The sequence below is a fragment of the Pararge aegeria genome, chromosome 22, assembly GCF_905163445.1.
Source record: "Pararge aegeria chromosome 22, ilParAegt1.1, whole genome shotgun sequence".
NCBI classification, from domain to species: Eukaryota; Metazoa; Arthropoda; class Insecta; order Lepidoptera; family Nymphalidae; genus Pararge; species Pararge aegeria.
In genome coordinates this window covers 5,619,054-5,645,915 of record NC_053201.1, presented here as the reverse complement: position 1 = coordinate 5,645,915, position 26,862 = coordinate 5,619,054, and the positions used below count along the sequence as shown (strand labels likewise).

General features: G+C 34.8%; 1 protein-coding gene across 1 annotated transcript in view; it reads left to right on the top strand.

The window, feature by feature from the left end:
• Nucleotides 1–26,862, top strand: part of LOC120633617 — a 383,246-nt gene that overhangs the window by 6,389 nt on the left and 349,995 nt on the right. Inside the window, exon 2 of the mRNA XM_039903863.1 lies at nt 20,458–20,521. The gene's annotated coding sequence lies outside the window, so the exon portion shown is untranslated. The remainder of the gene's footprint in view (nt 1–20,457; nt 20,522–26,862) is intronic.

Here is a 26,862-nt window from a genome sequence, read left to right as displayed (position 1 = left end):
TTTTTCGTGAAACTATTTCTTCTGATATTATATATTTTAAGCTTCCCTAACTTTTATTAAACATAAACATGACATTGGCTAATCTGCGTAAAGCCAGAAGAGAGAGAAAAAAAATACCTTTGCAAAAGTATACTCGGTTTTATTTGTTGCAGGTTTTTTCTAAGATCATGAGCGTTTCTAATCTATACAGCTTTAGTTCTAAGATGCAAGTGTTATTATCACCATCATCTCAAATAATGCAAAACCTATGTAACTTTGAACTATTCATAACAGCCTGTGATAGGCATATTTGAATAAAGAAGCTTTGGGTTCGATTAAAATGATAGTCATCGATGTTGCGATAGCCAAAACAAAGATGCAAGCAAGTTATTAAAACGAACAATGCGTGTTAAATTAAGCGTTCAATCAATATATTGTTGATTCATTGCGAGGAGATTATGTGTGTCTGCACACTGTGTGATTATGTCTATCTATTCGTCTGGACGGATTTCAAGACGTAAGATGAAGATGAAACCGTAATTGTAAATTTTATATACTATTCGATAAAGGGGCCGCTTACTAGCGATGACTGTTTTTTTTCGTACATATGCCTATTTCTAGTTCTAATTTTTTAATAAGTATGCATGCAGTACGGTGATTACCCTTTTTGCGGTTTAGTAGCGGTCATAACCCAGTGCTTAGGACTTCGGCTTCACTTTCGGGGGGCAGAGTTCGAATCCCAGCAGGCACCTCTAACTTTAGGTGCCTTTTAAATAATTCTTTGACGGTATTGGAAAACATCGTTAGGAAACCTGCATTCCTGAGAGTTCTCCACAATGTTCTCGAAAGCGTGTCAAGTCCACCAATCCGCACCGGGCTAGCGTTGTGGATTTCTGATTCTGAGATAGACCCGTGCCGGGCAGTGTGCCGATAATGGGTTGATATTGTTCTTTAAACCTTTCAAATCCTAAGACTAAATAGTACCTAAAGTATACATCTGACGTAAGTCGAAGTAAACAAATCAAACCGAAATATGTATGATCTTTTTTAATTACATTAACCCCCCAGTATTATGCCCCAGTAACAATCCCCTATCGTGGGTCTTTAACAATTCATTGCATGTTTACAAGTTATAAATTTTCGTGAGTTTGGGGTTCTGATCCAAATAGGGGTAACCATGGGGTAGCTCATTCCCTTAACAGTGTTCTGGGTACCATTATTCAGTTTAGTTATTAGATAATAGGCTTTTGTTTTATTAAAAGACTTCCTGCTGCGAAGTTAAAAGGAGTTATGAAAGCGAAGCGTACAAAAACTTTTACGTGCGTGTCCTTCGTAATCTCATTGCACTAGCAGAAGATTGCGATTTTTCCCTATTAACATTAGAAAATAAATATAGGCTTTTACGAATTATGGGTTGTAAAAAGAGCAACTGCTGAGTTCGCCGGTTTACTCTCAGTGGATTTGCATTAAGCTTGGAAATCCACGTTTAAACGCCTTTATTGGTTATATTTTAATAAATGATAGTAATTTACTACCTGTTTTAAATAAAAACAGCGTGGGTTTTGATTTAGCTGAAAATTGCGTGAATTCCACGTAATCTCTAAGCACAGAAACTTCATAATGATTGCATAAAATTTCGTTTGTTACATAAAATCTTTCCTTTTTTGTTTACCGTACTATGGAAGTTTAAACAGTCATCTCTACGTTTGTTTTAGCAATTTTGTGGCCATGCTTTAGTCATTTTGGGCAAACAGTAGGACGTATGTTATTAAGAATAGCTTTGATGGGGTACAAGTTGCCTTTTCTGGTTAAGAAGTAACCATTACGTATTTTTCAACAACATATTTATTTACCTTCTTTTGACATTTGGAAATAAATATTCTTGTATTTTCGTACCACCTGTTTATTATGGGCAAGGTCTAACAAACCGCCCTTTAACAGCTACGCCTCCCCGAAGCGCCTGCTAAGTGTAATAACGAACACGAGCGGTCAATCAACCCAATCAACACAAGAAAATGCACACTGTAACGGTAATAGCCTAGTGCAAACGGTTAAGAAGAGTGTGTATATTAAAGAGTGCGGAATCATAAGCATAGACAATAGTCCGAGTGTTAAAAAATAACAAGTAAGGGGTTATATTTTATAATGATTAACAAAAAACTATTTATGTGATATATTGAAGAGGCTTCTTAGGTTGGACACACTTTTATGTTTGATGACACTCTGTTTTCACTAACGACAAACAAGGCAATGCCTAAAAGAGTAAAGTCTAATCTAAAGATATTCCTAGGTAGATGATTACCTTTGACCAATAGTTATCACCTAAGAGTTGGTGAAACGTTTTTTTATCTCTAGAAATCGCCTCACTAGGCATTCGATTTTGGCGATGCCTAGGTTTCGTGAAAACGGGTATTAGATAACCAAACTCAGGGAACACTTATTTAACAAAATTGCACGAACAAACTTAAATGATGCAGCTTCCTTGACGCGAAGTATTTTATAATATTACACGCTGCGATGTTTCATTTCGATGTCATCGTAATCTGACAATCGCACGTTTTTCCGCCTTTCTATGCAATTCCTTTAAAGGGTCGCCTCTGTAATTCTATGCGAATCACGGTTATCAGTATGTAGATTCAAAGGCGCTTTAGTTACTGCATCGGTTTTCTTGTTTCTTGTTTGTTATTCATGAATAAATTAGATTGTTTTTGACTGCGACATCTAAAACGTACTACCTATTAGGTAACTTTTACTTTATACCAAAATCCAAATTATAACCATCAACCACAGCTTAATAAACTTTCTTTAAGAAATATTGTTTTTACGTAAACATCACACAGTATGTTTACGTAGTATGTTTTGAAGATCTTAATGATTTATTTATCTACAGCTATTTTTCTTTCTTGTTCAATGTATTTATTTCATGGCGCGAACGTGTTTCTGTTATTTTACTTATTTAAAAGCAATATTACTGTATAACGATCTACATTTTGTTTATGGGACAAGCCCTAGATTTTGTAGGTTAGTACCTTGAAATTGACATAGGACAATCTAGCTCATTATTTCTAGAATCTGAATAAGAAATAAATTCAAAACGAGCAACTTTCTCATTCTCTATGAGGCTGCAAGGTTGTCGGCTGTGACAGTTTGCGCTTTCTGATGTCATGTTTCAATTTGACTCCCTGATTTAAGTATGCAACATGAATAATATCTTAAGATATAGTTTTGAGCCATAAATATTTTGTAACTTACTGATGAGAATATTGTAGTAGTAGCAGTGGCGTGCACAGGAATTTGGACCAGCGTAGGCATAAAGCATTAAAATTTCATAATCCTCCTCTGTTCTCAGCTATATGAAAATGATAGGGTAGGCAGCGCTTTAATGCATGTATGAAGTGCACGCCACTGAGGGTGATGGTAAGGAAACTTTGACGAGACACATTAAGAGTGAATATTAGAGATTATTTTTAGAAAAAGTTGGAAAGAGTTCTTGCCTATCGTCCCTTCTTGTTTATCGCCTATTTTTTGTTCTTATCAAACTACGCATCCAAAGTTAATAGAATGGTCACGAGTGGCAGGGAAATCGGTTTGTGTATCAACTTTGTCACAAATACTGTTTTTCAAATTCAACTAGGTATATATAAGTTAAACAAGAAAAACACCTTTATAAAATCAAAAAGCAAAAACATGTCAACGATATCAATCAGCAGCAGCTTTCTTTGATCTTACTTCAAGAGCGTGGAAAGATCGAGTAGCATCTCCAAATAGATGCTTAGCTTCCCGTCTAATTTAAGCACAGCTATAATTTTACGTCTAACTTCCAACTTAACACAATCTAAAAACAATTATGTTAAATTGAGAAATTACCGACGTAATTAGGGGACCGAAAGACCCCTCGTTTATAGCCCAGTGGGTGGGACTTCGACTTCACTTTCGGGGGGCCAGTTCGAATCCCAGAAACCTCTAACTTTTCTCAGCAATTAAAATATAACTTGCTTCAACGGTGAAGGAAAACATCGAGAGGAAACCTGCATACCTGAGAGTTCTCCATAATGTTCTCAAAGGTGTGTGAAGTCCACCTATCCACACTGGGCCAGCGTGGTGGACTACAGCCTTAACCTCTTCTTGCAATGTAAATAAGCAAATAATGTACTTTAGTATATGTAGTACTTATGTACATTATTTACTTATGACATTGTATACTTACTTACATAAGTATATAATGTAAGTAAGTATACAATGTCATAAGTAAATAATGTACATAAGTAAATAATGTATTTAAGTGTATAATGTTAGTAAGTATATAATATAAAATATATTTTTTTATAGTGACTGACGTTTCATGTCAAGTCACACGGGAACGCTGTCGAACGGAACAAAAAGTATCTTATGTCCGTCTCCTGGCTCTAAGCTACCTCCCTACCAATTTTCACCCAAATCTGTTCTGTCGTTCTTGAGTTATAAGTGGTGTAATTAACACGACTTTCTTTTATATATATAGATATACATAAACACTAAAAATAAAGAAGTTATGTATGTACCTTATTAACCTTATAACGATCATGTATGTAATCTTGCCCAAAGTTTCATCAATATGACATAAGAAGTTTTAAAAATTTGTACATGTTAACCATCGACGCAAAAACGACGGGTTGTGAGTTTGACGCGTCTGTGGCTGTCTGCATCGTGTTTCCCGAACGTATGAACCAATTTTCATTTTGATTTATTAGTTTGAAAGGTGAATTAGTCGGGAGTGTTCTTAGAAAAGCTTGATCAAAATCAGTTCAAAATGGCGGAATACATCTTTTTTTCAAAACACCCTCAATATGGGTATCAAATAAAGGGCTTGAGTAGTAGAATGCACTATGACAAATTTAAAATCCAAGATGGCCGCCACCTCAAAATGGCGTATTTTTTTTTACATCAATCTCAATATATGGGTACCTATCAAATGAAACGGTTTGACTTCTAAAAGGTTCTAAAGGGTTTCTAATTTTTTAATGTAGGATATATTTTTTGATTCATTATGTAGAATTAACCCTTTATTAATGTTTCAATGGTATAATTAGTTCCCCTTTACTATTTAAATCGTGGTGTCAGTAACTACTTGACACTGACTTTCCCCTAACGACCTTAGAATTTGTGTTTCTAGGATAGCATGTTCTTTTACTTAGGTGCCTTGTTAGTTCAGTATCGAAAGTAGGAATACCACTTCTGATGAGATGTTAATATACACCATCAAATATTTATGCATATATAACTAAGCAGGTACGCACCGAAATAGATTTATCATTAACGTTTATCTGCTTGGAAGATTCAAAAACTTTGTTGTAGAATATAATTCTTACTAATATTATAAATGCGAAATTGTGTTTGTTTATTTGTCCCTTACCTTACGCCCTAACCAAGCCACCAATCGATTTGATTTTTGGAATTGACTTAGTTGAAAGGAGACTGAGGTTGAGGGAGAGTAACAATAGGCTACTTTTTATCCAGAGAAAACAAACCTTTTCCATGGGATCTTTGAAGTATTGTAATAAACGCAGACGTAGAAACCGAGCAAAATCCTATTTAAAATATAAATTCAAAGTGAGCAAAGGATAAACGCTATTACATGGTTATAGCTAGAAAGCCTAGTAATGAAAAAGTCAATTTAAAAACAGCACTTTAGCGTCCCGTGTCCCAACAGGATTTTAAGAAATCTTTATATTACTTATTGTCGGCGTATGTCCGACGTTAAGAACCTATATCCTAATCCTGGTAGACTCATGCGCTCGTTTTTAGTACATTATAGTCGGAAAAATGTAATAGGCCCGTTTTGACATTTGTGCAAGACCATAGAATGTAACTTTGAACGAAACTGAAAGAAACAAAAAAATAAAAATCAATTACATACAGTGTTTTAAAAAATACGTAAATTTTTTTGGGACGATAAATAATATGAAAGAATATATCGCGAGTATTCTTTTTGCGCTTACTTCATAGTAGCATGCAATTTATAATTGTTGCGAAACGTTCCGAAAACAGTTACGTTCTCAGTCTTTTTTTTTTTTATACTAGAGCTGTAACCATTTTTTTACTGAATATCGAAATTAAATATTGTGTAGTTATCTTTACTGCAAAGAATGAGCTTGGTTCTCAAAATGGGTTCTAAATAATGAGTTTGAGATGATGTATCTGACCAAGCGGCACATGACTGAAGCGTCCCCGCGCGCACTGCGCAGTTTTTCGTTCCTCATCTTGTAAAGTTGACTGTGCGCTCGTTTAAGTTTGATATATATTGTTTACTATTACGTTAACTATGGCTCTTCTATTTTGGACATTAATTTAAACAGTGATTTGACTCGATTTTTGTGTTTGTTGTTATATAGTACTAACTCTGTTTCAACATGTTGAAAAGTGGACGTATAATCAACAGCCAGTCACGCGTATTGGTTGTGAAGTTAAAGGAATACTTTGAACGAACGAACACTTTAAAATACATAATAATATCAATCAAGTACTGATACAAACTTGAATTGATTTATCGTGAGTATCGAGTACAGAGTCTTATGGTTCCATAACTAGTTACGTCGCGATGACAAATGTCAAAACGGGCCTATTACATTTTTACGACTATAGTGGCCTTGATGTATATTTTAAATCTTGAATTTTGTAGTATATTTTAAGCGAATAAGGTCATGACTAAAATAGTTGGACTAAACTTACCAAAATAAATCGGGAGCAAGAGATATTGTTCATTTAAATATATTAATTAAGTTAATTGATATCCTAAATACAGTAATAACTAGCTAGGAGTCAGATACTCACCCATACCATGGCCAAATTAGGACTTTTTACCTAAATGTATAAAAATATTTGTGGGTCTTAGTAAACCTTGTTTTTTTTTGTATAAAAAATAAATATCAATATATTATGATCGTTTCTATTTCATTTCCAATTCGGTAATACATTTCGTAAAGTCAAGATAATTAATAATTTATGTATGAATAATGTTATGTATTATATATTCAACCGTTATTTTGGTTCTTATGCTAAGTAAGTATCGGGAGTTTACTGGTATTTTGCGCTATCATAGAAAGTAGAGGCTAATAATGTAATCTCAATAAACGGTCTTGTTATGAACGTGACATGAACGGATTCGATTTTAGAACGACGCAAACTGAAACGCTACCTAAAATGCTACGTGGCACTTTTCCATTTAAACTTTTACTTTTTGAGACTTTTAATTGCCTAAATAAAATTAAACTACTGAAATATCAGAAAATCTACATCTAGGTAGGTGTAAATAAAAACCGAAACTTTATTTGACAGGCTTTAGAGGTACATTATTTACTGTCTCTGAGACTTATCTGTGAAACCGAAAAAGGTGTAAATAAAAACCGAAACATTATTTGACAGGCTTTAGAGGTACATTATGTACTGTCTCTGAGACTTATCTGTGAAACCGAAACACTAATAGTTTTTGTGTGAACCACTGACATAGTTTTTACTAAAAGAAATCAGATACAGCCTAAGAGAACTTACGTCACATGCAAAATTAAAATCAATTGACTCCTGTCATTTTAGTACGTATCGCGTAGCGTAGGCACTACGCGCGTGTCGGTCTTTTATCTTCAATAGGGTTGTTATACGTAAACACTTAGAATGTTTTGAATTAGTTTGTATGGAAAAATTTATATGCTTCTTTGGATTTAATATTTTTACAGGGTTATTCGTTATGAAATATACTTATGCACACTTCAACAATATTTTGTAATTCGGTTACACGTTGTATAGTATCTTTTTTATTTTATCCCAGAAATTTAATTAATAATTAGTTATGTATATAATTTTGAGAACACCTTACTTGATTATTTTTCTTTTTTCTGTCGAAAAAAAAAAATTATCTTAATCGTGTACAGCACCTTACCAATTAGTCAGAAATATGTTTAAAGATTACATTTATTTATTGCTTCATATATTTAGTTATACTCGAATTTGAACCTTTACTACCAGTCCAGATAGATAATCTTCCATTGAGATAAACGAAAATCTGTAACAACTCGTCGAGTGTACCGCTAACCTGTATGTTTGCAAACATAAATTTCAATGATTGTTTGCAATTTCTACAACTTATACGTTTATATTTAAGTATACCTTTATGAACCGTTGAATTACGGTTATGCTTAGGATTATTTAGACAGGTGTATCGAACTAGGTTTATAGTATCTAATATAACATTTGCAACCTTAAAAGGGTCAATATCGTTAAAAGGCGGTGCGTGTCGAATCAATGAATCAGAAGCGGTATTTCCATTTAGGATCTGCCTTGAAGCGAAGCAACCAGTCTTTAATATAGATGCCGAATAAACATACAGTACAATCTATATTCTTAATCTACTTATAATAAAGCTAAGGAGTTAGTTTCATTTCTATAATTCAAAAATTCTAAATCATTTATTTCAAGTAGGCTTACTATATAAGCGGTTTTGAAACGTCAAGTCAGTCTGTTTGTAATGACTCTCCCACCGGTTTTGAATGCATATTCTACCAGGAAGAATATGCTTTCCAAAATTTATTTACTAACATTAACAATTTCCATTTAAACAATCATTTTTCTATCTTGTGAGCGATGAAGTCGGAGACGGATGCTTCCAAGCAACCTTGTCATTAAGAAATTCATCAATTGTATTGTAACCTGGCCGCAATAAATGTGTTCTAAAATATTATTTAAACTTATGCATTGGTAGGTTCAAAATTACCATAGGAATCGATCTATAATTCAACGCGCTTTGGAAGTACCAATCGGAATTATAAAATCTTTTTTGCATTTCAGAGCCCAATCTCGAGAAAGGTTATAGGGTATTGAACATCACGCTAAGACCTTTAGAAGCCAAAAAAAGGAAGTATAAGCGCAGGCGGCCGAGTCAGCGCGGTGGCTCAGGGTATATACACTTTAGCGAAAGACAGTTAATATGGAATACATGTCAGAATCGTACGCGGACGAAAGACGCAAATACGCAATATAAATCATTGAATTTGAACTCACACAAATTTCTAGATCGACCAACTTTTGGTTTGCTCATGTGAATGTTTATAGCTAATCGTGCCAACACTTTTTGCACTAATTACTGTGGCAAGGAATTTGTACGCATTTTCAACTAACTAATTTTGATCTTCAGACCAAGCAGAAATAAGATATTCTGGAATATTTATTAGGTACCTACGTTGCTTCCCAATAATTCGGTTGATTTATTCGCTGCCCTACTTCAGTCTCCGTTTCACTCAGAACTCATAATTCTAGCATGTATTACATGCAGTTTGGTTCTAGCAGTCTAAAAATGTCTCAAATTCTAAAGGTAAAGGATAATCACCTACGAATTTGCGACCACCTCTTTCTTCACCTCACTTCATGATCACCTATTTTTAAAGTCACACAAAACATCACAATTTGTAAAGGTTTGCGATATTGATATGTATTTTCCCAGTAATATATTATTAGTCTGCGTTCCGACGGTCGTGTTTGCCCTCCTAAACCTCAGATCCTTTCTTTCTAGAATAAACACAACAGTAAAACAGTATTTTCTTTCTAGAATATTCTAGCTTGGTTTAAACGTTATAAGGGGCGCAATATTCAATTGCAGAGTAAGCTTAGTTAATATGCACTCTGGGCGCTCGTCTCTACGTACTTCAATGATAGTCTACAATTCTACATGCTGTGCCTACCTAAATAACTAGCCTTTAGCTATCGGTCAGCGGGGGAATGTATTACAAATCCCACGGAACGGTTCTAGTGCATTAAATGTACGCTATTATCTGTCGGGTACCAATTTAACCTTTCTACAGCACACTTCCATATTTATACTCTTTACTTCCTTATGGGTTTGTAGGCTGAATCTATGGCGGTGATTTTTATTTCCTTTTACGCGCAGTGCCTTTTTAATGTTAATCGTGATTTTACAAACTTGAGCTGCCATTCGAGAGCATCGTGAGAAGCCAATTTGAATAAGTCACAAATCACAATCTAGAAATCTTGTATCGAATACTGAGAATGATTTTAAGGGAAGGAGTTAAAAGATGAAAGTAACATTTGCACCTAAAGTATCCCGTAAATCTTAGTTAAACTTGTTTTGTACTGAAAAGTTTTAAATTCTCAATTTTAAGACGTTAAATAACGCACGCACGTAATTTGATTTTATTCATTTTCGACAACGCGCATTGGCAAACTGCCAACAAAAGATTCCATTTTTAAAAATCATAATTATTTTCTTTACCAATCTAGTTAGTCAACTTTCCAGCTTTACCAGCAAAGTTACTTTGCCTTTTCTGGTTGCAAAAAGTTTGCACCTCATACTCACTAAGTTCTCAATACTAGTGCTTCTCAATCTCTATCCCTATAGTTACTTCCCTACTTCCCTATCCCTACTAATATTCTAAATGTCAATGTAAGTTTGTTTGTTACGCTTTCACGCAAAAACTACTTAACCGATCCTCATGAAACTTTGTACACATATTCTTGGAAGCGTTAGAAGTAATATAGGAAACTTTTTATCCCGACATTAAGCTGGGTTACTTTGGGAGAGGAGATGTTGTGGAGTGTTTGACGATTTTACACCATAACTCCGACAAATTATAACCGATTTAAATAATTATTTTTGTACTATAGAGGTTATAATGTGTTTAATTGTGCCCAAACTGTGGTTGTCAATTGGTTGAGATGATGATGATGAAACTGTGGTTGGAGATAGAGGACAGAACTCCTCAGCGGACAGCAAACTTCTCATTTAAGGCTTAGCGATACTGAATACTTTATTTTTTTTAGATCTAAGTACAACTAAATTTAATTCCACATCAAAAAACAAAATCAAATACAGACGAAGTTGCGGGCAACAGCTAGTAAGTATATAAACGCATGTGTATACAGTAGTCAATTCTCATTCATCCCCGGTTGTGGCATTTCGCCACAACTGGGGATGAATGAGAAAGAGATGAGATGAGATGATGTGGAATTAAATTTAGTTGTAGATATTACTTAGAAAATTTGGAATCGTAGATGATTTCGGTTGCCTAGCTATCCTTCTTTAATTATTGCATTATATATCTTTGGCAATTTTAAACTGAGATTGATGAACAATATGCCAGTTTAAAAGTAGGTGTGTTCTGGCGGATTGCAATTAGGTCTTGATTGTAATTGCTACAAAACGCTTCGTGCCTAGTATCGCAGTCCGACCGTAAACATGTCCCTAGCAGGGTATCTAGTGTTTCCATGTATCGTGTTGCTTAATGCTTATAATATCTCACGTGATTCATAGCGGCCGCTCTAATGTAACTAATGCGTATAAATAGGTTACTTGCAACTTAAATGTGCATTCCGCTCCATGTGTTTTATAAAAACGTATGTTATATTCTAGTATTGGATAGAAGCAGGCGTTACTTTGCGAAAATCCATGATATATTATGAAAATTAAGCTTAATTTGCTATATAGTCCGCGAAAAGCAGGAGAATCTGTATGGTGTAATTTATAATTTCTTCAGTCCTTATACTCCTCACCAAACATGAATAATTGTTAAGTACAACACCAACTATTCATTGTAAAGTTAACATCTCCTGAGGATGCTCCGGTTTCGGAGCTAAACGTGCGCACAGGGTACATTGCCGAAGATCTGTTTGGTGTGGAGTATAAGGATTGAAGAAATTATAAATTACACCACACAGATTCTCCTGCTTTTCGCGGACTATAGCAAATTAAGCTTATAATTCATATTATATTCTAGTGTTTAGTATGTTTAGATACCTCTTTTCATTTTTACTTTATTGTTTGACTGACTTTAGCGTCTTTGCAAAAACTATTTCAATAACTTTCACTCTTAACTGCTTACCCTGTGAGCACAATCCATAGTGAGGACTTGCAACATTTGTGTGCCTTCGCGTTCCGTAGGGGTCTTGAATGCCCTTCTGGCTTTAGTTATCTCTTCAGTTTCAAGTTTCTAAGGGAACGTACAACACCTTGGCTTCTTCATCATCATCTACCATCACCATACATCAGGTGTAAAAATTATGTTTGGAACCATTGTAGCTTTAGTTTGCGAATATGGTTATCGCTATCATCTCACTACCGTGTACACATTTTTTGTACCGTGTAATGTACGCATCCGAATAGCCATCTTTGGCTTTACTTGAATAAAGATATTTTTGACTTTTACTTTGACTTTATGTGTGAGCTTTGTCGTTCCTAAAAATGAAAACCATCTTTAAGTCTATTTTTTATACTAACAACAAATAAGATCAGTTTTTGTCGTAGTCGTAGTCTTCTTAACATTTTCGTCCAAAAAAAATTAAAGCGGCTTTTAGTATTACGCAAAAATTTCATTTGGGCATTTTCTTAGCCTTATCTTAGATATTTTTAACGCCTAAAGAACCGTGGGATATTTTTTTTAATTTTAATATTCTGTTTTGTGATTCATCTTGTATATTAATACTAAATGGGCGTTGTTTATAAACATCACCTTCACTGAGATCGTGCGGTGTCGAGCGATGTTCCTGGGAACTACTCTAATTACATGCGAGTACATAACAGTTACCTAACTTGACATTTTAGTACTAACGCAAACTATTAAGATACAGGCAGATAGCACGCACGACCTAACAGGAGTATGTAGAGTACATTACTTAGTAATTTTAAATTTGACAGCCGGTTGGCTCAGTGGGCAGTGACCCTGCTTTCCGCGTCCAAAGGCCGTAGGTTCGATTCCCACGACTGGAAAAATGTTTGTGTGATGAAAATGAATGCTTTTCAGTGCTGGGTATGTATCTGTATATAATAAGTATTTATGTGTATTATATACATAAAACTATTCATCAGCTATCTTAGTACCCATAACACAAGCTACGCTTACTTTGGGCTAGATAGTGATGTGTGTATTGTCGTAGTATATTTATTTATATTTAAAAAATAAAAATGAAAAAATTTAAGGTCTTAAGTTGTGCCAATTTTTGAGCAGAGTAAAGACGAAAAACCTATGATTTAAATTTAAGTTAAATTTTAGAAAGAATCCTAGTTTGAATAATGGATAAAAGCAGGTATTATTTCTCAATTTCATGCTCTTCTCCAATAATTCAGTTAACTGCACGGCGCAATTATAAAATAAATAACTTTTATTTTTATTTTTTGTTATGGGTAAATTACTAGTAAACAACATATACAATTTAATAAAGTCCCTTCACAAATGACTGTCACCGACAGCGTAAATGTTTTGGATTAAATTAAATTACAAAAATAAAATTAAACAATTATAGAAATAATAATTAATTTTATGCTCATTTTTTGGACTTGTCATTGTCAGCTTTTCTTACAGTAATTTATTACCCCTTAAAAATAAATTCCTTTGATTCAAAGTAGCCTATGTTACATACATGTTGGGCGTAAAGTAAGGATAAAAAAAAACACATTTTCAAATCAACTCGATTGGTTGCTTAGTTTAAGGCGTAAAGTAGGGACAAACAAACACACTTTCGCATTTATAATATTAGTATGGATCGGCCTTATTATTCTGTTTTTTAAATTGACCCAAGCAGAAAATCTATGAAACAGCATTCAAACCAATCCAGTCATGGTAAAATTTTAAACCCACGTCCGAGAGGTCGTTACTATAGAGATCCTTCTGTGAATCTTACAGTGAGTTAGGTACAAAGCCTTCATTGTTGTCAACAGCATTGAGTTAGCCTAAGCGAGTACAAGTCTAACCTGATTTGTACATGCATATGTTGTAACACTTACGCAACGTACGCCTTATAACAATACAGTAGGACATTGTACAGACTATGTATGGTAACGGTCGAATGGACTGGTGCGGTGTATGGTCAGATTTTAATATTTTTTTGACGTGACAACGTCTTATAAATTGGTTTGCCGGGTGACACTTCAAGAAACTGCGTTACGCTCCGCTCACGTTATGCGCTCACAATGAGAGCGAGTGAGAGGCACGCGCCCGCCTAAGAGCGAGAGAGACAGACATAAAAAGTGAAAGGCACGCGTCCCTTTGTAGTAAACGCTGTTTCATTGTACGCAAATGTATTGCAAGTTATTGTATGTATATTTGTATATAAATACGTATGTATGTGTAAAGGTAAAAATAAAATGTTGTTAATATGAAATTCAGTGCGAGATTCTTTGTATAAATTAATGTTTTAAATATAATTCTTTGTATAAATAAATGTTTTAAATTGTTACTATTATTTCATCCTTCTTCCTACTATACGAATGAATATTCACATTAAAATTATTTTACCACTCAAAGTCGTTGTCACGTAAAACTTTCGCCCGTATACCGACTTTACAGGCAACCAATTTTTTTTATAGCTCAGCAAGATATGCGCGTGGGTTTGTTCTAGTTTCGACAACCACACCTAGTTTCGACAACCACACAAATGCATTGCTAACAAAAAAACCAGACCTAACCAGTCGGTAACTGAATTCAGTGATATTTGAACTCAATAACCTATTGCTTAAATATTTCGTTTATTAAGAACTTACAAGAAAGAAGAAGAAGAAGAATTCTTTATTGCACATACAAATAGAAAGCCAGCTTAACAAAAAAAAAAAACCATAATACACATATGCACAAAGGCGGCCTTATCGCTTGAAGCGATCTCCTCCGGACAACCTTTAATTAAAGAAACATATATGTAATTACATAAAACGGGATAGTGTAATACCCAAATCGTGCTAATTTACATTACATATACTAGTCTATATGTATAAAAGAAAGTTTTGTTAGTTATACCATTTATAACTCAAGAACGGCTGGAAAATTTTTATGATATTTGATTTTTTGTATTCCTTTTAGATCGGAATAGGATAATAAGTATTAAAATATATCAAAAATAAAAAATGATTCGCGGTACGAAGATCGCCGGGACAGCTAGTACTACATAATACATACGAGTATATATAGTAGAAAGCTTATGCCCGTTTCCACTAAACCGCGAATGACTATAGAATAAATATTTCACCAACTGTTAGGTGATAAATATTGGTGAAAAGTAGTTGTATGCATTGCCTAGTTCGTCGATAGTGAAAACGGGCATTTCTCTCAACGTAATTTTACAAATAACTTACGAGTACATGTGTCGAAGGACGAAGAAATGGGCTAAGCAGTGATCTTCGTCAGGTCTATTTTAATAAAGAAATATTTGATTTTGACTTAAAAATAGAAAGCGTTCATGTACATATTATTTCACTGATATATTTTTCAGGTAGACATGATTGTATGTTTTTTAAAGGTTGAAAGACTGGAGTGGTCAACTGAAAATTACACGCGATCTGTGTATGTGATGTGTCCTTAAGTTAGGAAAACAAAAACGTACAAAACATTTTAAAAATAAAAAATAAGAAGAAAAAAAGGGCCTTATCCCTTCAAGTAATCTCCTCTAGACAACTCCATAAACCATTTAGTAAGATAATTGGGAATGAGTTGATAATTTGCAGGTGGTGGAAGAAGATTGATAGTGTTGCCGATTCTGTTGAAAACAAATCTCAAAACTAAACTAAGCTAGGAGGTAAACAAGTACCTACTGCTATTCTCTAGTATAGTGCTAGTTTAAGTTTTTTTTTTCATACGTTTAAATGACGGACCAAGCACGAGAGAGTGGGAAACTATCGCAATTAAACAAAGGAACACTTTGCAGGGCATGCCAGAAAAACGTCATGCAACGTGCAACCTGGGCGTATGTGTTAAGGCCCATATGACGATCGCCAATTGGCGCAGTTATCAGTGATGAGTGACCCTGCTTTCTCGGTTCGATTCCCACAACTGGAAGATGTTTGTGATGAACATAAATGTCTTTCAGCGTATGGGTGTTTATCTATATATTATAAGTGTTTATGTATATTATTCCTAAATATTAATCAGTCATCTTAGTACCCATAGCAAAAGCTACGTTTACTTTGGGGCTACATGGCGATATGTACAGTACACATATATTTAATAGATTTATTTATTTGCATTTTGTTGGTTCAGTTGTGACTGAAACCACGCCCTTCAGTCCGGAACACAGCATTGCAACATGCTTTTTTGCGGCAGAAATAAAGATGGCGTTAGTACCTACATCCCCGGATGAGCGGTGTCACGTAAAGCTCTAAAATTATATTTCGGCATGGTTCCTTTTATTTTACCTTATTTTTTCTGCCATTTATGTGCCTATTCCATTACTTTAGATGGCCGAAACTTATTGACCTTATTTATGTTGTTACTTGAAATTGGTTTCAAGATTTATGTCGCGTAACTTTGAATCAGCACAACAATTTAGTATCCATAGAAACTGGTTCGATTCATTCAAGCACGTCAGCGCTGGTTTATGAATTACTTTGATAATTATTACTTGGATAATTTACTGTGTGGGCGACCGATTAGTTTTGGTTTCGCTAATTGATTATAGCGTGATGTAACTGGAGTTTCGTTCGCATTAACTATGATAACCTTCTGTCGAAATGTCGACATCTTTCTTCTTTCGACTTAGCTGTGATTGATTGGTTTATTCTTATTTCTTATGCGATCTGGTTACTATTTTGGAGAAGTTGCGTGCTAGGTTCTACGTGAAAGAAAGAACCAACCAATTGTTTTTTTTTGTGAAACCAAAATTTTACATATTTTATAAGTTCTTCGCATCCTTTAGCCTTATCGACTTGACTGAATACTGCTCATTCCTCTTAAATGACAGATGAGGTTCTTAAATAACAATTATCATGCTCGGAATGTTGGTATGCGAGAAAACATATTGTTGGTAGGGTATTCAGCAACAGTATCAAAAACACATTGTGTAGTTCGAAGAAGTAATAGTATTGTTCCACATTTATCAGCCGTTAACTTATTATCCATTCCTTTCGCACGCATATTCTTTCATGCAGGCCATTAACGTTTTCTTTGGACTTCACATCCTTCTGATAGAAAATAATAACTAAAAAATATAATAATAACTAAAAAACTTGAACTAAACATTACATGACCATATCATACAAGTCTTGTACTCCGAATCAATTTTAGCACTGAGGGACGCTACTCCAAATTTCACTTTAACGGCCATCATTTCATTTCTTATTAATATTTGCAATTGCGTCACACCACACATTGGTATCAACATTTGCAATTGATCGCGTCTTCAATAATCCGCGTTTTACTGTCTAGCATTCTAATCCATAAAGAAAGACTCGTCTAGGAACTGTATTTTCGCACTTTTTAAATTTATATAAGTAAAATTATATCAGGACGCAGAGCAGTCTCTGCCAAGATCGGTTTAACTACCAATCATAAAAACAAACATACACATGTTCATTAATATGGAATGGAAGTATGATTTGCTTTTTATAAAAAAGAAACGTAACTTATATAAATGTACGGTAATAAACATATCACTGAACAAACAGTTTTAAAATTTTATTATTTTCACAAATACCAAATAGAGAAAGTTGTTTTGCAATGATTCGTTAAAGAAACTAATTATAGAGTGAAGTTATTTTAAGGAAGAAAAGTAAAGTTATCAACGTGGAAAATAACTTTCAAGTTAAATTAATAAAACATGTAAAAGTTTCGCCTGAAATATAACAGGGCTCTGGCAACTTGCCAACACGCTCCGGTCATCTCTTTTATTAGAGTACCGCAGGGCTAGTCAGGACTCGAGAGGAAGGAATGCAAATTAAACTAATAACATGCACGCTTTTTAAGGCACGATCTATTCTTGGTTAATGTTGGTACACGTGTATATAAAGACATGTTAAAACAAATTTATTAGGAGGTTACTATACAATTCTTTGAGATGTCTCTCAATAAGTTCAAAGTTTATATGAAACGTAAGCTTACAGAAAAATCCTATTAAAATATTAAGGATTACTTAAACGATAAAAAAGCTTGGGTGTGAATTGCTCTAGCTTTATAGCTTAATATAAATTTACTGGGAGATAGTGATAACAAAAAAAAATATTTACCCGGCTGAGTTTGTAAATTGTTGGTGCTGGAAAAGAGCAACTGCTGAGTTTCTTGCCGGCTTCTTCTCGGTAGAATCTGCCTTCCGAACCGGTGGTGGAGTCACTACAAAGAGACAGACTTGACGTTTCAAAAGTGCTTATATTAGGCCTACTTAAAATAAATGAATTTTGATTTTCTTGAATTTTATCAAGCGTGGCAAATTCGAAATTAAAATCATTTCCGTAGTAATAAATAATAAATAAATATACTTCGACAATACACACATCGCTATCTAGCACCAAAGTAAGCGTAGCTTGTGTTATGAGTACTAAGATGGCTGATGAATATTTCTATGAATAGGATACATAAATACTTAAAATATACATATAAACACCCAGACACTGAAAGACATTCATGTTCATCACACATACATTTTCCGGTTGTGGGAATTGAACCCACGGCCTTGGACTCACAAAGCAGGGTCGCTGACCATTGCGCCAATCGGCCGTCGTAGTAGTAAAGCTTATTGAGACAGAGCTCGTCCGGTGAAGTACTATCGCCATGCTTATTTCTGCCGCTAAGCAGCATTGTTGCAATGCTGTGTTCCGGCGTAATTACAGGTACATGTGGCTTCACATCTACGCCTTAGGTTGATGGAGACAAAGCAACACTTTGCAGGATGGGTTCTTCGTATGCCCCGCAAAATTATATGTGTAACATATGTGATAGTTTTCGACTTATTATCAGGTGGGCTATCTGCTTGGTCTATAAATTCTTCTTCTTTGTCGTAACACTCTTGACATAGTGGTCGTGGTCATCGTGAAGCGTCTTTGAGGGCAGATGTCACACGCCTCACGAGCATCCGCCACTTTTCTCGGATGGCCGAAAGCCTGGTGCACTCGTGCAAAGGATCGCCCACAGCAGACTTAATCTGATCGGTCCATCGCATGGGTGACCTTCCTCGACCTCGAGTGCCCTCCACGATAAGACGCTCTATGGAGTCACTCTCACGCCGGGAGACTTTTAAGATGCGACTCTGTAACGCCGAAAGACGTTTTTTAATGCCGATTTCTTGGAGTATAGAGATGTTGGTACGAAATTCGGTCCATGACGCTCCGAGCATTCGTCTCCAGCACCACATCTCCAGAGCCTATAAATTATTGTCTATTAAAAAAAAATCCTTTGACGAAGCTTAGGTCACGATTTATTCTAGGTTCATGTTGGTACACGTGTATATAAAGAATGTTAACTGTAAAATTCATTTATTTCAGGCCATATATTACTAGGCCCGGAAGCGGTGATAGCACAGTTTGTCGGACTTCGACTTCACTTTCGGGGTGCGAGTTCTAAACCCAAAACGCACCCTCTAACTTTTCTTAGTTATAAGCGATTTAAATATCACCAGCTTCAACGGTGAAGGAAAACATCGTGAGGTAACCTCCGTACCTGAGAGTTCTCCATAATGTTCTCATAGGTGTGTGAAGTCCGCACTGGGCCAGCATGGTGGACTACGGCCTTAACTACTTCAAAATTAAAAAAAAATCATAATCCAAAATTCATTTATTTCTAGTAGGCCTAAATTTTGAAACGTCAAGTAGGTCTGTTTGTAGTGACTCTTCTCATTGTGGGAGGACACCCGTGCCCTGTAGTGTGCCGGTAATGGGTTCATATGATGATGATGATGATGATTATTGTTAGGCCCAGTTAGGCTTAATTTATAAGAACTTCAGAATCGTCAAACTGTTTGTAGTGACTCTACCAATGGTAGATTTTAGCGAAATAACCTGGCAGAAACGCGGCATTTGCTTTTTCCATTAACATCAATCATACTAAGAATATTGGATAAATGCACGCGTTATCTTTTATGAAGTCTCATGGATTTGAGTACTTACATTAAGATTTTTCGTTCTACCTTCAATCCGCGATAGTTTGTCATCGCTTGTATGTGTATTAAAAATACCGGCTATGTACGACTCTTGGGGGGTTCGTACTCCAGATGAAAAACCTGAACGTCCCCTTTCTTAATAATAGGAAAACGTCCCCTTTTCTTAATGACTCGCAAAACAAACTTTGTTTGTAGTAGTTTATTGCTGATATCTTCAAATCTATTATATTTACGTTAGAGCATGAATTTATTTTTTCATAAAGTTTATATTAATGTTTGCCTATCCTAATTATTTTAGATTTTTCGTTAAGTAAACATCGAAAAAGGGGGGAAACAGCGGCAGGTTTTTGTAATTTTTCACAATAAATTGAAAATGCTCAAACAATCTCTATCAATTCAAATCTCTTTTGGAATGTACTAGAAGTGAATGACGCGAAAACGCGAGCACAAATGCTAAAATCAATCTGTGGCGTGCACTTCATACATGTACAAAAGCACTGCCTACCCCAAAATTTTTGTATTTCTCATTAAGGAGACGAATTTTTCCATTTCCTGCCATCTTCCTTCTTTATGGTCAAAAACCCTGTGTACGCCACTGAAATCAATGCAAATATTATTTTATACTTAGTAACACAATTTATTTCTTTACAGGTATACACCACACTCGATTCTGAGGATTAACTGGCAAATAATGGCCAGTTTTTTTATAAATTAGGTAAGTCTATTAAAAAAGCCGACATATACAAATGCTTTAAGCAATCGAATAATATTATATTTTTTTCTAATGTTATAATTTATGCCAAAGTTCCCGACATTTTAGCATGAACTGCATGCATGATATCGAATGCGTTACAAACTGACTTTTCCACGATAAAAAGCCTTATATCAATCTCCGGCCCATAAAAGATACGTCTAACGTCCATTTTCAATATCCGTAAACTATAGATGTACAAAGTTGTTAGTGTCAAAAAAGATCCATACAATTTTTTTTACCAATAACAACTTTGCTAAGCCACTTATCAACAGATTACAGATAGATTGAATATAGAAAACGGAAGTTAGTCTATTACTACCTACTTCGTCCATTTGTTATTCTGTTAAAATGAAACGAAATGAAATGAAAATACACTTTATTGTACACCTAACAGTATGGAATTATAACAAAGAAAAGGGGAAAAAAATCTTAGACTATAGGGTAAGGTTGTACAAAAGAAGAAGTATAATATACATGAATAACAAATGTAACCAAATAAAAAAATATCAATCATTATATCATGCAAAGTATAGCCTACAACACAAAGGAAAATGACTCAGAAGAAAAAAAAAAACACTTTTTAAGAAAATTGGCAGTCTAAACGCACGCCTAAATATGAACGAGGAGAGAGTTCCATAGCCGAAAAGCTTCAACTGAAAAATATTTAGAAAAGAAAGAAGTACTATAGGAAGGAATTGTTGCTGCGTCAAAGAAGAAAAACGACCAAAAGCACTTGTTAATAGTCGATGTTTCTATAGTCTTAGAATCAAGTTTGTAATGACGGTTGCCTTTTATAAGCTCCTTTTCGTAAGATAGTAAACGTTCTCACGGCCCGGCGATTCTTGAATTAGTCGAAAGCATCGAAGCAATTTCACGCTTCGCAGTATGGCCTCTGCAGGCTATTGAGTTATTTTAGGTAATCGTTTGTTTACTACTAAGGCACTGAATCATTTATTAATCGTGCCTATCTGTAATAATCTGATGTAATTCACGGTTTGGTATATAATCTTTTTTGTTATGTAGATTTTATTTATGTTACCTACTTAGATCGGTGTACTGAGTCTTATTTCGCACTCTAACGTAGACCTTATCATTGCTTTCTATCAGTCATCATTGTCGTCAAGTGGTAGCATTTTGATGATAGAAAAAAGTTATCCAATCTAATGTTATAAATGCAATAGTGTGTCGGTTTGTTTGCAGCAATCTTCATGAAATTTTGGCGCACATTAATTAATATAGCTTGCATCGTTGAGGTGGGCATAGAATATTTTTTTGCTTGAAATGCCACAGGGTAACGTTAACAGGCAATTCAAAAAAACCTTTGATACATTTGTATAGCTTTTATCGATCTTGGCGAAATGGCAAATAAAAAAATTATACTCGTAGATAGCTTGTATTTATTTAGCAACAAGAACTAAAACAAATATTTTGTAATTTTTCTTATTTAGCTCACTAATATGTTATAAATATGAAAGTCTACATTCATAGTACATTTACGGTATGCGTTGAATACCAATACACGATATGTAGTAAGCACAATATGGCAGTAAGTATAGTTAGCAGAAAACAGGATATAGGCGCCGTCAGGCTAACCACAAATCTTGTAAAGGCATTAGATGCATGGAAGCCCATAAATCATTTTGTTGCCACGAAGACAATACCGGTGGCCTTGTACAATAATACGGTGACAGTTCATTGACCCCGTCGGTTCCAAATATAGTAGAAATGCCAAGCGCTTTAAGTAAATACGAATATAGCGTAGACGACATACTCGTAAATATACGAGGAATTGTGTGGAATTTTCATCTTGCGCTTGAGCAGATGTTGTTTTTTTGTTGTTGATGTCGGCAAATTCTAAGTTAATGGGTATTTATTTATTCATTTCTTTCGTACCAAAAGAAGTGACCTAATCTTAAACAAGTAAAGATATGGACAAGGAAACACTTACCGCAAAAGAGATCGCTAGGCAGTCCCTAGAGGAATGAAGAGGCAAAGAGAACGTACAATAAAAAAAAATGCCATTAAATACCCCGATGGCTTTGAGGATTGTAGGTTTCTCAGGCATGTAGGTTTCCTCAAGATGTTTTCCTTCACCGTTAATGAAAGTCATATTTAAACGCTTAAAACTTACGCATAACTTCTAAAACATAAGTGGTGCTTGCCGAGGTTTATCCTCTCTGCGTCGTTCGTCAACTCTGTCCCACCGAATGTGAACGCTAACTAAGCTAGCACCGATTTTAGGTTGATAAAAATGAAAAAAAAAAAACTTTTATATTAATTAAGAAGTGAAATAATAATTTTCTACAACTTTTTTAAGTCGTGACTAATAACCTCCTCGATTTTTGTAAGTCGGTTTAGAAAAATAGGTGTAAATTAACTTGACAGGCATGGTCATTGGTCCTTCCTAAAATGGTCATACTTAAGATGATTGATTTCCGTTCCGTGCTTAATCGATACGCTGTATATGAGCATATAGGTCAGTTAACATTGTTTGACTTTTAATACTGGCTGCTGACCATGGCACGGTAATTCTAAAAGGCTTAAAGGTCTACGTACTTTTTCTGTGACGTGAAACTGAACAAAATCTTTTGTCTGTGATTTTCTTACATTTTCCCTATTTTCAGTGCAGCTTTGTTAAATAGATGCTATAGATAAGTACATACCTAGATAAGTTAAAGACTTTACTTATGAACTTTAGGCTCATATTGATATAATTTATAACTATTGATATATTAAAAAAAACCCGGACATTCAATTGATACCCTCTTGAATTGAAAGGGTTGTGAAAAAAGATGTAATTCGCGATTTTGTAGTGGCGGCCATCTTGGATTTGAAACTTGTCATAGTGTTACTACTAGTACAGTAGTTTTATAGTATTTTTTATAGTATTGTACTGGTTAAGCCATCCATTTAATACCCATATTGTGGGAGTTGTGAAAAAATGGGTAGGTAATCCGTCATTTGTGGCGGCGGCCATCTTGGACCGTCTCTGATTCACTTTAAAAAATAACTAATCATAATCGGTCAAACTATTCCTTAGACCGATTTTGATACCAATCTTCATGTCGATTTGTTAGTATGGGCTTACATTTTGCCTCAGTATTGGACCAAATTTTTGTCCTTGGTTATTTTGTGATCAGATCAAGGCAAGAAATCTTTTGGTACCTATTCCATTTTTCTGCTAGAAAGTTAGAAAGGTCGTTTGTAGTAGCACGCTAAGCCGACCCGATTGTTATCACTAACTTTTAATAATCGTCAGTAAATCGTCATCCCATATTTTAGCAGCACGGTGGGCTCTAAAACCCTTTCTCCTGTGTCCAGTAGTGGGACGTTAATGGCCTGCGTAGATTGACAGACTGATTTAATCAAAACTTAAAAACAAGTTCCTATAACGTTTGAATGCTTATGGTTTTCGTATAAACTCGCAGTGCTGTATTGAATATGAATGGGCTTGTTTGTGAGCAGGCGCCCAAATATGATGTAACGGTGGCCTGATACGGGGATTATGCTATAATGCAAGGAGTATATCATCATCATCATTAGAACAGTAATCATTATAACAGCCTGTAACAGTCCACTGCTGGACTAAAGGCGTCTCCCAATAGGAGGGTTTGGGCGTCTCCCAAAATAATAAATAAATAAAATAAAATAAAATCATTTTATTTCAGGTCGGGAACCCATATACAACTTAACACAAAATAAATATAAAAGACAGATTTTAAAAACAAATAAAGAAAAAAAAAAACTAAGTAATTAATTAAAATCTAGAATTTAAATTAGAATTAAAATCCAACTATTTTATATAATCTCATAATAATCATAATTATTATTTCCAAATATTCTCTGGTCTGGTCTGATGGGAGGCTTGTTACCACCCTACCGACAAAGAAGTGCTGCTACGCGATTTATCGTTCCGGTACGATGTCGCGTGGAAACCGATAAAGGGTATGACTACCATATTCCATAACAGGATAGCCCGTTACCATCTTAGACTGCCATATTACCAGCAAATCTTGTAGTAGAATAAAAAAAAGGTTAACTTGGCAAACGCAACATGTCTGAGGCACTTCACTAAAAGCTGACACGTTGTTGAGTACCTACATACAAAGCATATTCAGAGTATATGACTGTGCGATGCAATGGGTTTTGCGCACGAGCATTAAATACGCGTTAGTTCCAATCCGAGGCGCAAATAGTGGCTACAAATGAGGCATGTCTTAACCACCGTCTGACAAATTCTTAAACAAGATAGAAATATTTCTAACAAAAAAAGAGTGTGTTTACTTATGTACACGCTTTAGAAGTTATACTTCTTTGGCGTATGGAAAAAAAAATAACTAAAATGCAGTAGTGTTTACGATAAATATTAATATTAATCAAAAAGATTTTATTTAAATAAAAAAGGTTTTAATAACGTAATAATATTTATTTATTCACACTGTTTGTACTGTTACGAAACACGTGTTCTAAATATAATAATACTAGAATATACAACTTGCACATAGTTTTCATGCCACCTAGAACTAACTTTACGATGGAGAATTCAGGTGTCGGTGTGCGCGCGCATCGTAAAAATTCACTCATCATTTTTCTCCATCGCGCCAAAAGAAGTGTAACTTCAAAAATAAGCCTGTCGTAAAATAAACGTCTGGAATAAATGTTATATATATACCAACATAAAAGGAAGTATTATTTAAAAAAAACCTTGATTATTACAACTAACCTTCAGTCATTCAGTCGCGAAAAATAAGCAACAACTACATTGATATATTACATGTGTTTTTAATAACAAATATTAGGTATTATTTAATGACAATACAATGATTTTTGACGGCCGACTGGCACAGTCGGCAGCGCCACTGCTTTCTGAGTCCTAGACCGTGGGTTCGATTCCCACAACTGGAAAAACGTTTGTGTGATGAACATGATTGTTTTTCAGTGTCTGGGTGTTTATCTGTATATTAGATGTATTTATGTGTATTATATTCATAAAAATATTCATCAGCTATCTCAGTACCCATAACAACAGCTACGCTTACTTTGGGGCTAGATGGCGATGTGTGTATTGTCGTAGTATATTTATTTATTTTTAATGATAATTTATATAATGACATATAGCCAGTGTATATCAAAGAAATGTGCGGTCAGCTACGTCCGGATTTATAACTATTACGTAGGTTAATAACCTATACGTACACATTAATATGCGTCTGATAAGTGATACCTGAGCTAGTCGTTATATTATATTTCACGAAAACCATAGTAACGATAAGGTTACGAAACTATCAGCTAAATTTTACGTAGATTTTACTTAGAACTCATTCTAAGTAAAATCTGCCTAATTATTGAGGCGATGACTGCAAAAAAAAAGCGTTACACCAACTCATAAACACTACATTTATCCTAATAGTTCCGATACTCTACATCCACCTTAATCTCCCGTAGGCTATTTTTAAGAAGTGACACTTCCGCCGTGTGTGAACAAATTGCACAGGATTTTTAATTTACCCTTTCATACGGTATTAATCTTTATTCAGCTAAATAAACTCTTTTTGTGTATGTTTCGACAATCGTACTTAAGGAGTAAACTCCAGTCGTGCGTCGGAGCTGACACTAACTTTTTTTTTTTCTAGTAAGTTATAATTGATAGTAAGAGGAAAATCATCGACTTGGTGTATAGCCTTATGTGCCTGCTATAACACCGGCAACCTTTAGTCCGGAACTCGGTAGGTAATGCTTCTGTCAGAAAAAGCTCTGTCATAAAACGCTATAATACAATTTAAGACTGCATCATTACAATGAAAAATGGCATAAAATGGAAAAATCCTCCTTATCGAGTTATATGAAATTTTAAGGGTAGGCAGTGCATTGCATGCAGTGCATATATGAAATGCACGCCACTGATCATTTCTTATTATCAGGTGAGATTGCAGTCAAGGGCCAACTTGTAGACATAAAAAACACCCATTCAATAAATCACGTCATCAAAACCACTTTCACATTTATAACGTTAGTACTTAAGCATGAAAGGATAGAAGTAGGGATGAGATTTTTGAATTACGAGTTGCACTATTAGAAATTGAAAGCGCTATAAGATATTTATAGCACCTGTAATATTAACAGAGTAGTAGTATAATTTATGTAAGCCACAGTGAATAGTGGATGCAGCTACAGTGCAGCCAGGAGAGCGTACACATATATTAGTCCAAGATCTTGATCTATTTATCAAAGACGACGGTATTGACGAGTAAACATATTTTCACAAGAGAAAGCCAGGTACTAATGTCGTTACTGGCACTAAT